Raw genomic sequence first — 12720 nt, forward strand, 5'->3', positions numbered from 1 at the left:
TCTATTCGGTCCTATTTATTGACTACCTATTAAGAACAGGGTGTTGTTCCTGTGGTGCTGGGGAGGAGAATTGAGGAGGAATAGGGCATGGTCCTTGCCCTTTGGGGCCTTAGACTAATCGGAGGGTTAGGACACAGAAACCTACAGAGTAAGCCCTGAGTGCCAATCATCATCTGAATATTCTGATTATAAAGATCATGGGAGTATCAAAGATGAGTTCCTAGAGGAAGTGGTCCTTGTTTGAAGTTAAAGGGGAGATATGGTTTCAAAAGGGGATCACGGCAGAGGAGCTGTTTCTGAAATGATTCCGTGTGAAAGAGCTTCCCCCAACTTATTGCTCCCCACACTCTTTTTCCAAATGAATGGGGAGCAGAGAGGCGTAGACATCAACCCCACTGCCAGCACATATCTGGCAAACTTAATGGACCTAAGGTACACACAGTAGTTACACATTTTCCAGGAAGCGACACCTTGGGGCATTATGCACAGGAACCAGATTCCTTTGCCACATGGGGAAGATATTAACTGACATTAGAATTATGGGGGGATAAGAAGTCTTACCCACTCCCGATCTGTACACAGGGAGACAGGCCTTTGAATGTCTTATTTTTTTCAGTTCCCTTTTTCTATAAGTAGCATATATACTGTTGAAGAACACCTACTTTGTACAGACTGCGTTTAAGTCCTGCCTTGCCATTTGCTGGCTTTGTCCACAGGCAAGTTACTTAAGTTCTCTGAGCTTCAGTTTCTTCATCTGTAAAGGGATAATAATGCTTACTGCAAGGACAGTGGAAGGATGAAATGAGATAATGTGCACTTGGTGGACTGAATTTTCCAAATATGGCGACAAAATTTCCCATCCTACATGTTCTGTGAGAACCTTGCCCTCACCCCATCAAGAGGTGGTACCTAATTCCCTTATCATTAAATCTGGGCAGGCTTGTAATCAATAGAATGTGGTGGAAATGATGCAGTTTGAATTTTGGGCCTAGATCACAAAAACAAGAAAGCTTCTGTCTTGTGAACTGGGACAATCGTTTCTGGAGCCCTGAGCTGCCACCTGCAGGATCCTACTAGGCTGAGGCCACCATTCTGAGGAAGTCAAGGCTTTGATCAACAGCTCTGGCTGAGGTCCCTCCTAACAGCCACATCAACCACCATCCTGTGAGCGAGGATGCCTCTGGGTGATTCAAGCCCCAAGCTGTTAAGTCACCACCAGCCATCCAGTCTTCCCAGCTGAGGCCCCAGACAAGCAGCTAAGACAAGGGACAAACCATCCGCATGGTACTGGATCCAAATTCCTCACCCACAGAATCTATGAGCATAATAAAATTGTTTATTTGAACATCTAAGTTTTGGGGTGATTTTTTTATACTGCAGCAGTGATCAGAACAGCACACCAAGTACTTAACACAGACCCAGCACAAGTCAGCACTTACCAAGTGCTAGTTAATGGGCTCCACACCCGGAATGTTGCGTGCTTCGGGGTCATGCTCTACCTTATTACCTTAATGTAACCCACGGTCATTTTGTTTTTAAAGTCTGTCTCCTGTTTTCAATACATTGCCAGTGTTCTAACTGTGCCAGGCCCTCTGCTGAGTTCAGGGATGCAGAGATGAAAGACTTCGATTCTTCTCTGTTTAATAGAAGCATTATTAGCAAACCGACTCTCTGATTTACCTGAAACCTGAGACCCGGAGCTGTGAAGCAAGCCGAGTGAGGCAGGCTACAATCCCGGCCTCTGGACACTCAATTCAGATCTTTCTTCATCACATGGTGCTACCTTTCAACACCTCACCCTCCAGTCTGAACCTGGGATTGCAGACAGGAATGAGGTGAGGAGTGAGAAGGCTGACAGAAATTCAAGAAAGACTGAGGAGGAGGACACATGGTAGGGTCCACTTTCACTACAATTGGCCAGTCCTTTCTCAGAGTTGCTCTTTTCACCTGTACCCTTCATCTACCTTACACGGTATAACTCTGCCCCCTCTCCAGCCATAGATGATTGGACCTGAAGTGAACTCCTCATCCAGGGTTCAACCCGGATGCTGGGCTGGGCTCAGCCTGAACTGATCTAGTTCTCTCTCCTGGATATTTGGAATTAGGACAGCATAAGCTGGGTCAATTAGCCACAGGCACTGGAATTGTAAAATGATCTTAAATCAGGTCCCCTCAAAGCAGAGGGATTTATTGGGGGAGTGCTGTCATGCTATACCTGTAAGGGAGTGAGACTAGGGCAGGGGAAGATGCCACACAAAGTTGTCCTTTCAGGAGAAGTTAGCTTCAGCCTGACTCCACCACGGGGAACTCCAGAGTGTGAACTGTAGCACACAGTGTGTCCTGCCTTGAGGCAAGGAGGACAGACGTTCATACCCCACCCCCCACCTGATAGTCTTTGACCAAAAAGTATGGGGCATAACGTCTCAGACATCTCCAGCAATGAAAGTCCCTATTGGCTAAGGACAATTCTCAGAAAAGTATGCAAATGTAAGCTGATATAAACTGACACCCATGGCTGCTGCAGGATGGGTGCTTCAACCTAGTAAAGAGCAGTTGGGTGGGAACCAGTGAAAGATGCTACAGGGACAGTCACTGAGGTACTAAAGACACCATTTTGGAGCAGCCATAAGGGCAGCAAAAGAGCAGAGGAAGCTGGTCTGAAAAGTGAGGAGAGAATGACTTAGAAGGTCAGAGAGAAGAAGGGGTGAGAAACTACCTATCTGAGGGGGAGAGGGAGGAAGAGCTAGGAGAGAGAGAAAGGAGAGGGAGAAAAGGTAAGAAAAAGAAGAGAGAGGGAGGTCTGGTGTCCCAAGTCAGGTCGCCTGAGAACCAGACTCTGAGAAGCTAATGTACACACATTTATCAGGTAGTACCCTTGAGATGACACCCGACAGAGAAAAGAAAGGGGAATTCGGCAGAGAACAGCTGTGCTGTGGTGCAGTTCCAATAAAAGTAGCACTGTAGGGAGCCAAGATGCTCCCTCTCAGGTGTCCCAAGTTGGACCGAGGGGCCCCACCAGGTCTTTACACCTCCATGTTGATTAGTTTTTGGATGTGGGCTGAAAGAAAGAAAGGCTGTGTTTTAACCACAGCAATCCCCAAAGAGGGGAGGAAGCAGAAGCTGTCTCTGGGAGTCCTCCTAGCAGCTGGAAAAGTAAGTCTTTTATTTCTGAATAAGGATCTGAGCAGCACAACACAGCATCCACCACAAGGGGAAAGAGGGGGAGAGAGAGAGGGTGCGAGAAGGAAGCAGCCCAATTCCTAGGGATTGTCCATTTCCCGCAAATACCTCATTGCATCCAATGGCACTCCCTGCCGCTGAATTCCTTGACGTACTTCAGTAGCCTTCTAATAACAACCCCACCTCCACCATCACCACACACACACATTTGGCTTTGTTCCAGATTAGTTTGACTGGGTTTCTGTACTTGCCACACAATTATCTTCACCTAAGTCAGAATGTTTAGGCACAGTTACTGAAATGTAAATACAATGCGGAGTACTAGATATTCCCATCTCTTTTTCCTGTGCTATTCAAACTGTGTGATTTCTATTCATCTATCTTCAAGTCCACTTACTCCTCTGTCATCTCCGACCTCAAATTTCTTTAAAAGGTAATATTACTTCAGCTAGATCAGAGCTGCTCAACTTTTAAAAAATATTTTAATGTTTAAAAAATTTGAACCATGGAAATTTAAAAAATCTCCAGTGTATTTTAGGCCAATGTCTTTCCATTGTGTTGCAGACCAACATTTTTGGAAATTAGAATAAAAATGAATTACCAGGGGCGCCTGGGTGGCGCAGTCGGTTGAGCGTCCGACTTCAGCCAGGTCACGATCTCGCGGTCCGTGAGTTCGAGCCCCGCGTCGGGCTCTGGGCTGATGGCTCGGAGCCTGGAGCCTGTTTCCGATTCTGTGTCTCCCTCTCTCACTGCCCCTCCCCCGTTCATGCTCTGTCTCTCTCTGTCCCAAAAATAAATAAAAAACGTTGAAAAAAAAAAATTTAAAAATGAATTACCAGAAAAATGATCAAATGCTTTGTTATTGTGGTCACACTGCTGTAAGAGATTCTCAACATTTCCTTTCTTTTTTATTAAAAAAATTTTTTTAACATTTATTCATTTTTGAGAGACAGAAAGAGACAGAGCATGAGCAGGGAAGGGGCAGAGAGAAGGAGACACATAATCCAAAGCAGGCTCCAGGCTCTGAGCCATCAGCACAGAGCCTGATGCAGGGCTTGAACTCATGAACTGCAAGATCATGACCTGAGCCAAAGTCAGAGGCTCAACTGACTCAGCCACCCAGGTGCCCCCTCAACATTTCCTTTCAAGTCCTGTACTCAATCCATCCCAATTTAATTCCAAACTCTTCCCAGCCTGGCACTAGATGTGGTTCTAGGACCACATCTGTAGGTATCTGAACTAGTCAATGAGAGCTAAACTCTCTCAACTCAGTTCTTTGTCGATTTTAGTGTGGGATATAGAGGCATTTATTTTTATCTTTTTATTTTTTATTTTTTGAGAGAGAGTATGCCCTCAAGAGTTCGGGAGGGGCAGAGGGAGAGAGAGAGAGAGAGAGAGAGAGAGAGAGAGAGAGAGAGAGAGAGAGAATCTTAAGTAGGCTCTAGGCCCAGCTCAGAGCCCAATGCAGGGCTGATCTCATCACCGTGAGAACTTGACCTGAGCCAAAATCAAGAGTCAGAAGCTTAACTGTCTGAGCTACCCAAGTGCCTTGGATATAGAAGCATTTTAACATGGTTGCTCTCATGGGTATAGTGCACCCAGGACCACCGCAGGCCTAGGAAGACCTACAGTGGTTCCTATAAAGTCCTAAAGGTGGAGTTCAAAATCTGGCCAGCTTCTCCTCCTACTCCTGCACCTCTGTTTCACCCACACTCCCTTTATGCTCACAATTTGCCACTCCCTGTTTATCTGAGCACATAGTTGCTTCTGTGCCCATGCTACCCCAACTACCAACAATGGCATTTCCCAACTCTTCTACATTTTGATATCTTAGTCCTCATCCAACCAGTTAGATGTGGATTCTCCTTTCTCAGCCCATGTCTTTTACCATGAGCAAGGCTCATAATTCATACTGCCTTACATTATGGTTGGTTGTTGATCTATCCATCTCTCCACAGGTTACACAGCCCTGCAGATCAGGACTATGTCTTAGGCATCTGTGATTCTTCTATGCCATCCTGTCCTCTATCCCCTGGAATAGTCCTGCTTTGTAGAAACTCCATAAAGCTGGTAGAAATGAAATGGCTTTAAGCCTACCAGCTTCAGCCTCCCTGTTTTGCATATCTGAGAAGTGGCCTCATCCCCTACAGCAAATTCCCAGTCTCACAAAGAATCCTGGCCATGGAAAACATAAGAGACTCTTCAATATAGAGAGCAAACTGAGGGTTGCTGGACGGGTTGTGGGGGATGGAGGGAATGGGCTAAATGGGCAAGGGGCATTAAAGAAGACACCTGCTGGGATGAGCACTGGGTGTTATAGTAGGGGATGAATCACTGGATTCTATTCCTGAAATCATTATTGCACTATATGCTAATTAACTTAGATGTAAATTTAAGCAAACAAACAAACAAACAAATAAATAAGTAATCCTGGCCATGGATTACCCCAAAAGAACACACCTGTACAGGCCCACCTGCTTCCTAGGGGTAACTGGCGTGGTCTGGAAGGTAAAAGAAACACAATTTATTTCCTGAGTAAATCCTTATTCAAACAATTTATTTCCTGAGTAAATCCTTAGGCAAATCTACCTAAAACCTGATCCACAAAAATGAAGGACTGGAACTAATTTAATTAATCCATAGAGACCCAAAGAACACGAGGCTTGATATTAACACTTTCAGAAAGTCTATGCCCTTTGAAATTTTTATCCCCAAGAGGGATCCATATCCATGGTCAGCACTACTCAGAGATGCCTCAAAGGGAGCATCTTCCCCAGCTGAAGCTTTTAACAATAATTCTCAGCAAAACTGTGTCCCAGAAATTAGTCCTTCCAACAGTGCCAGATCCCAGGACAACTGTCCTTTGTCCTTCATTCCCTTAACGCTGTCCACCCACACATATTTAACAGTTCTTAAAAAAACTTTAGGAATTTTAACATTTTAATTCAGTATTATGATTTATATTTTAACATTTTAATTTCATTATAATAATAGGTGGCACTTATTGAGTACTTACGATGAGCCAGGCACTATATTTAAAAAAAAATTTTTTTAACATTTATTCATTTTCTGAGAGATAGAGAGAGACAGAGAATGAGTGGGGGAGGGGCAGAGAGAGAGGGAGACACAGAATCTGAAGCAGGCTCCAGGATCTGAACTGACAGCACAGAGCCCGACGCGGGGCTCGAACTTATGAACTGTGAGATCATGACCTGAGCCGAAGTTGGACGCTTAACCGACTGAGCCACCCAGGTACCCCTGAGCCAGGCACTATATTAAATGCTTTATCTGTACTGTCATTCCATCTTCTAGGATTCTGTAATAATAGCATTGTTTTACAAATGAGAGAGCTTAGTCTTAGAAAAGCTAAGTAACTTGCCCATATAGCCAGTTAAGAAGGAAAGTCAAGATTCATTTTGGATAGTATCCATCAATGACATCATGGCATGCTATGAAGTGCTTAAAGACAAAATACATATTAAAAATTGAAAATTCAGGACTGTGTAAACTACAGAAGACACCCCAATCAAGAACCTTGAATGTTCCAAGTAACCTAGGACTACTGATTGGTATTTATACCCATGGACACAACAAGCTCAATTTGATAGAAAACATTTATTGAACAGCTACTATATGCAAAGTGCTATGAAAAATGATATGAAGGAAACAAAATGAGCAAGAAGTTCTCCCTCCTTTTAAACAATGTACATGCCTCTGGAGTTTATTTCTAAAAGGCAGCATGTAAAAACAATAAAAGAGGCATCAGTAAGTTCTACAGTATCTAAAGGAGAAGTGAAACATGACCCACATTTTCTGGACTTTTGCCTGTAAATCTATCCTATTTCGTGACCAGAATATTCCTCTCTTTAGAGCCGCAGACATAGTGATTAACAACATGTGTTTTAGACTCAGGCAGATCCGCGTTTGCATCTCACTGTGGCTACTTACTAGTTCTATGACCTTAGACAAATTAATTAATCATTGTTTCACCACCCAGGCTCCGATCCCTGAGGGGAAATAATGGTCAGGATTCTTTTGGTTATAAATTGCTGAAATCCAACTAAACTAGTTTAAATATGAAAATACATATAGCTTCAGAAACATTACCAGTTACTCAGGTGATACTTTCATAAATCTGTTTTTCTCTGACTCTATTGTTGACTTCTTTCTAAGCCAGTCTCTCCTTTCATGGAGGAGAGATACCCATCAGCAGCTCCAACATGACATCTTGCCAGTAGACATGCCCAGTTGAAAGACAGTGTTCCTTTTCCAGTAGTTGTAGCAAAAGTTTGGGGCTGAGACTCATTGGCCCAGTGCCCATCCCTGAAGCAATTGTTTTGGCTAAGGATAGAAGGCTCTGATTGGCCAAGCTTGGGTCATATGCCCACTGTTGGAACCTGTGGGTGAGAACCATGTGCAATGACAGTGAGGTAAGGGTGATTCCCAAAAGTAAAACTGTAATGCTATTAAAAAGAAAGAAAAGATGCTGAACAGACAAAACAACAAAAGTCATCAGCAGGAGGTGTGGTCTCTATCGAGAATCTGAGTTTAGAGAGCCAGAGTTCCCAGGGAAGAAGCTACACCCTTTGATGTTTCTAGAATCCCTTCACTAAAAGGTTTCAAAGAGTCCTTCCAGCTCTTATTTTGCAAAACTTGACAAAATATAATCTCCCATCTTTGTCTATTATTCATGATGATTCACTGTAACAATTTCTATATACATTTTTAAATGGTGTTCTCGCAAACATTCTGTTTTAAAATATTTAAACTGATATCCTCTGTTTCAGAATGATGTTTTCCCAAGTGAAGTCAGGCTGCCAATTCTGATTTAGTGGCCACCCATCCCTGGAAGATGAGATCAAGCATTCCTAGATCACTTTTTGTTCCCCTGGATGTGCTTCCGTTTCAGATCAATCTTCACCTGGCAAGGGCAGCTCTCTCCTTACTCTAATCACCTTGAGGTTGGCTTCAAGATTAACACCTTAGAGGCTCCCTACTGCTCAGGACTTTTCCTGACTTAGTTTTTCCACAGGTAACTAGGCATTAGCTGGAAATTATCATAGATCAATCTCTGCAGAGAAGAGAATGACATAAAACACTGACTTTTGTTAATAACGGTTCCCTGACCTGGTTTTCCCCCAGAATCACCCAGAAAGCAAACTAACTACACAGGTTCCTGGGACCCCACCTCAGAGCCACTGAAAGTGAATCTTCAAAGAACAGGACTTAGGAATTTTTATTTTTAAACATTCCTTAGGTGATTGTGATGTTGCTAACCCATCACCAGTCTACTAACTGGGCCCCTGCTCTAAATAACCACATTGAACTGACCGTGGCATGTCAGGAACACCAAGCCTGTGGTTACAAAAGTTGGCCAAAAGCTGTAGAATGTACTAGCTTTAAAGATTTCCCGAAACCAAGACACCGAGTCTCCTTTGGCCTCAGTTTTTTCTATAAGATATTGGAACTGAGTCAGGTCAAACTAAAGGTCTTTCAGCTCTGAAAAATCTGTAACTTTCTGTTATAATGGGGGGTAGGGAATAGCTTGTAAGTTTGGAGATCTTGGCCCAATACAACCACCTTTATAGTTTTGTGACCTTGAGAAGTCACTTTCACTCCCTGGGTCACAATTTCTTTTCTTTAAAAATTGGTTGGAGTACATGAGTTATAATTCTAAGATAGCTGTAAGATAACAATTAAGCCTTAGATAATTCTCCAAAATAATCTGTTAATATGTATAGTATGAACAAGCTGAGGTTGATCACAATTTCCTGTTGACTTGGGTTTGCTGGCTTAAGAGTCTATAAGCAGCATTTGGTATGTTGGTGTTTAATGGATATGACATTTCATTGCACCAAATGAGAATGGAATATTTTTAGCACAGAATTCGCTAAGTTTTAGTAAAGAGGGCTTGTTCTGTGAATGGAGTGTGAACAAGCAAAGATACTATTTTAAAAGACCAAATATAACCCCCCTCCCCATCACAAAATAATCATATGTGTACATATTTTCACCACAGAGCTTGAAGAACTTACCCCTTTTTGTATTTTCTAAAAGGCAGTATTCCATCTACTTTAATAACTATGCTGGCTCACACACATTCCTCCTGTCTTTGCATGGCCTGCATACTTATGATTAGTAGGCTAGAAGGTGCCTGGGTGGCTTAGTCAGTTAAATGTTAGACTCTTGATTTCAGCTCAGGTCATGATCTCATGGCTGGTGGGGTCAAGCCTGATGCTGGGCTCTGCCCACTAAACACATGGAGCCTGCTTTGGATTCTCTCCCTCTCTCTCTCTGTCCCTGCCCCTACTCACATGCGCATGTGCATGTGCTCTCTCTCTCTCAAAATAAATAAATAAACCTTAAAAAAAATAGGCTATCACACTCTGCACTGACAATGCAGAGTCAGCTTGGGATTCTCTCTCTCTCTCTCTCTCTCTCTCTCTCTCACACACACACACACACACACACACACACATGTTCTGAGTCTCTCTCTCTCAAAACAAATAAACTTTAAAAAAATTGGGCTAAAAATATTGTTAATGATTGAAGGCAATAATGATAATAGCTACCATTTATTGAACACTTACTATGTGCAGAACATATGCTATTTCATATGTATTTAGCCATTCAACCTTGCACCAATGTTATTATTCTCAGCATTTTCTTAAGAAAAAAATGGAAGTTCAGAGAGGTACAGAAGCCTGCCCAAGGCATGTAGCTAACAGACAGCAGAACCAGGGTTCAAACCAGGTCTCTCTGCAATCAGAACCCTAGTGATTGACTTACATTGATGTACTTATACTGATTGTTATCAGTCAGGATAAGGTGGGTTATTTGGTCATACTTTGGTGGCACTCAAATACTACTGGCTTAAAACAATAAAGACTTATTTCTTGTTCACATTACTGACAGCACAGTTCCAAGTCATCACAATCTGCATACACGGATGCATGCATTGATGAGATAGCCACCAAATGGGGCATTACTACATCAGAGGGGAAAAGAGCCATGGCAAAGTATGCATGACTGCTACAACTGGTTTTGGAATTCTTTATCTGATTTTTAAAAACTATTTTCATTTTCCCCCCACCCCCTTTTTTTTTAAATTTTACAACCATGCCTGGCTGGCTTGTTTTATTGGAGAAGGGCATGTGGAGTTAACAATGTGAAGATAGTTGGGACCTGAGGTCCGGAAGAACACCCTCCCCTCCCCATACATACGAACTGTCCCAAATAAAAAATAACCAACTATGGGAGAGCAGCTAAGACAGCGACTGAGGGTAGGGAAGGGAACATGGAACCCAAGGGCCACAGGTGAGACCATGCATGGGCTGGGAGGGCCCAGAGGCAGCCTCAATATGAGGAACGTGAGTGAGAGTCTCTCTACCTTCCACATAGGTCTATATAAATAGAAGTTGTTCACCTTCCCCTATTCTCCCCTCTGTTCTGTGCTGCTCACTGTGGCCCCAGCTCCTCTGTTCACAGGTGGGCAAAGGAAAGGGATGATGGGCAAATCATCACTGAATTGTGATCAGACCCACACATTCACCAGCTCTCGGATCTTTTGTGCGTTACAGGATTCTTTATGTGCTGAGTACCTGGGGGTCCTTCTGCATCTGTTCCAGGATGAGCTGCATGGCGGGGTCACTCATTACCTGCTGCACCTCTGGTGTGTGGTGTCAGTTGTGCTGGGCCATCATACGGTGTTGGTAACTGTCTGCAGCCTCCTTACAGTTGGCATCCAGTTCTAAGGCTTTCTGGTAGACATCCACGGTTTTCCTGTAGTTCTTCATCTTTTCTAGGGCAGATGCTTTCCCTGTGAAACACTTGATGGAGGTTGGCTCTAGCTGGACACATTCCTTACAGTCCCTGAGCACTAGCTGAGACTCCAGGAGTTTGGTGTAGCAGGCAGCTTGATTGCTGTACAATTTGGAATCCCTTGGGTTCCGTTTGATGGCTTCTGTATAATGCTTCACAGTCTGGGGATCCTCCCTTTCTGAAAACATTCATTGCCTTTGTTCTTCTCCTCTATAGGCCAGTCACCTTTGCTCCTTTCTCTGCTTGTTGGCATTTCTTTTTTTTTTTTTAATGTTTATTTATTTTTGAGGGAGAGAGAGAGAGAGACAGAGTACGGGCAAGGGAGGGGCAGAGAGAGAGGGAGACACAGGATCAGAAGCAGGCTCCAGGCTCTGAGCTGTCAGCACAGAGCACAACACAGGGCTTGAACTCACAAACCGTGAGATCATGACCTGAGCCCAAGTCAGATGCTTAACTGACTGAGCCACCCCAGTACTCCTGCCTGTTGGCATTTCTTGAGCACATCTGGGGTTCAGTGCTCTGCCAAAGACTTGTTATAGAAATGGGTGGCATCCTTGTACTTTTCTTCTTTGAAGTAGGCGTTGCCAACTCGAGCATAAGCTTTGGCAATCTGTCGATATTCTTCTTGATTTTCTCACTCCACTTTGATGGCCTTCTCACAAAGCTCTAGGCATTTACTGTAGTCGCCCTTCTCGAAGTATACAGATGCTTGATTGGTCATGTAAGTCCTGTTGGTGGGGTCCAGGTCCCTGGCTCTGTCGTAGTGCTTCAAGGCTGTATCAAAGTCTTTCTTCTTGTAGGACTCATTCCCCAACTCCTTCTTTTTCAGTGCCTGCTTCTTATTCTCTGGAAGATCTTCTTCCATTGGCTCTGGCTTGGTATCCTTTTTGGGAGGAGGTAATGGTGGAGGTATTGCACCTTCCTCCTCCTCATCCATACTGTCCCGATCGACTCCCAGGAGGACACTGAGAGTCTTCATGACCTGGGGATCTTGCAGTTTCATGCCCAGGTCAGATGGCTTGTTTCACAGCTGTTCTATCATTTCCTGGTAGGTAGGATCAGTGAGCATTGTCTTTGTCCTGGGATCACTCTCCAACTTCTGATACAGATTGGATATGTTGAAAGGGTTCATGGAACCTCCTCTCTGCCACCTGGGCCTCCATATTCTGTAAGCCCTCTTTCAGCTGAGATTATTTGCTTAATGTTCTCAACCTTCTTTATAGGTTCACTTGGCTTCTTCAAATCGGTTTAAGAATTCAAGAGCTGCTGCTTTTCGTGAATAGCCCTTGCCTCCATCAGGCTTTAAGTCAATGGTTTTATAACCATCCTCATAAGCTTTCTGGCATAGGCCACTGAGCAATTGCTATAGAGCATGTGGTTCTGGGGATCTAACTTAATTGCTTTAGAACAGCACTATAATGTATCATCAATGTTGCCAGCTCTCAGGGCCTTATTGCCCTTCTCTTTTAGCTTATTTACCTGCTCCATAGCCTGGTCCAGAACCGCATTGAATCGATTCTATCCACTTCACATTCCCAATTCTTAAGAACTATTTGCATTTAATACGTGGATAACTTTTTTAAAGGGAAGTTTTCCCCAAAATGGAGCTTAAAATGGCCTAAGCTCCCCCCACCCCACCTCAGCCATCTCTTGGAGATGTCACTGTTGGTTTGATGAAGATTTTACTATCTTGTCCTCCTAATCTGAGTCCAGTATGCC

At 43.6% G+C, this 12720-nt stretch overlaps 1 pseudogene; it reads right to left on the reverse strand.

Moving 5' to 3' along the window:
* Positions 1–10766: 10766 nt before the first annotated feature.
* LOC109264288 (stress-induced-phosphoprotein 1-like) lies at positions 10767–12489 on the reverse strand (annotated as a pseudogene).
* Between the last annotated feature and the right edge of the window lie 231 nt (positions 12490–12720).

The sequence above is a fragment of the Panthera pardus genome, unplaced genomic scaffold (assembly GCF_024362965.1).
Source record: "Panthera pardus isolate Hobbes unplaced genomic scaffold, ASM2436296v1 HiC_scaffold_22, whole genome shotgun sequence".
NCBI lineage: Eukaryota > Metazoa > Chordata > Mammalia > Carnivora > Felidae > Panthera > Panthera pardus.